Source organism: Macrotis lagotis, chromosome X (assembly GCF_037893015.1).
Source record: "Macrotis lagotis isolate mMagLag1 chromosome X, bilby.v1.9.chrom.fasta, whole genome shotgun sequence".
NCBI classification, from domain to species: domain Eukaryota; kingdom Metazoa; phylum Chordata; class Mammalia; order Peramelemorphia; family Peramelidae; genus Macrotis; species Macrotis lagotis.
In genome coordinates, this window is record NC_133666.1 from 281,860,466 (window position 1) to 281,861,957 (window position 1,492).

A 1,492-nucleotide genomic window follows, 5' to 3' on the forward strand; every position below is an offset into this window, starting at 1 on the left:
AGTTGGCAGTGACTCCAGACGTCATCTAACCCAACCTAAAATAGGTTCCCTTTAGGGATGATTTCATTGGCACAAATCAAAGGCATGTATATCTTACCTTCATGTTTGAAAAAAAACATTCAAAGTCTCTGCAGAGAAGGGATGAAATTTACCTCCTGGGAGAATCAAGTTGGGGCTACTCAGGAGCTGGGAAGAGTCAGTCAGTCTGCCTCCTTCACTGTCACTCTCTAGCTGTTCTTTTACTTAGCACTCACTCACATATAAAGTGAATGATCCTGAGGACTTTAACTCTTAACCCATCTGGATTCTCCAGAGACACAGTCTGTCCTTGTACTGATCCCATGTCTTAAAAGCCTTTAAACAAGTCTTGGCTGCAGCCAGCTGGGGCTGCTTGGAACTGTTTTTTCTGAGAAATGTTATTTGTCTATCAGGAAGGGCAGCAACTGTACCAAGCCAACCAGTTCATGCACAAAATACTTTCCAAGGGAGAAAATGTCATGTAAGACAAGGGATGAATTTTTTCTCCCTTCCAAGGAGAAAAGTCATATGTGTTGGGGGGAAGGGGTAAATTGCACTGTATATGAAATTTTGTACTGACAGTACACCCTCTTCTCTTCCACTACTCATTTTCCCTCAGTAATCTCCATGAGCTTCGACCTTTTCTAAATATACTTCAAAATTTTCCATTCATGCAACTCTTGTTATTTTCACATTCTTCCCATTGAAACTTATCTCTCAAAGCATAGAAATATTTACATGATCTTATGCATGAAAGAAAGCAAAGCCAAAAAACCAATATTCACAATGACTATAACTATGTAAGAATGGCAACCTCAAAACAATCATACATTTACAAAGATTATAAGATTACAAAGTATGACCCCAAAGAAGAGACATTCCCTTGAAGAGGTGGAAAGTATGGAATATTGCATATATTTTCAGATTTTTTTCTGCATATTGATTTGTTATGCTGATTTTTTCCTTTTATTTTTCTTTTTCATATTTTTTCTTTAAAAATATTTGTTATGTGAGATGGTTCTCTGGGGAAAGGCAGGAGGTGTACTAGGAGACAGTCTGGTTAAAAAAATATGCCAATAAAAATGTATTTTTTAAAAAAAAAGAAATTTAGAGGCAGCTAGGTGGTGTAGTGGGTAGAGAGCACTGGCCCTGAAGTCAGGAGTACCTGAGTTCAAGTTTGACCTCATACTCTTAATAATTACCTAACTGTATGGCCTTGGTCAAGCCACTTAACCCCATTGCCTTGCAAAAAAAAACAACCTAAAAAAAGACATTTATCTCTCAGTTTTCCTATCAATCACTTCAGGTCCCTCTGGTATTAGCCTACTGACCATTTAAATCAAACTGCTGAGAAAAGGCTGGTGGACTGAACAGCCTCCTGAAGACAAAAGTCTTCAACTGGTTTATCTAAGCTATTACAGAGACTGATTGTTAGAATTTTAGGTGAAAGGAGAATGAACCCTGTGAGGGAGAT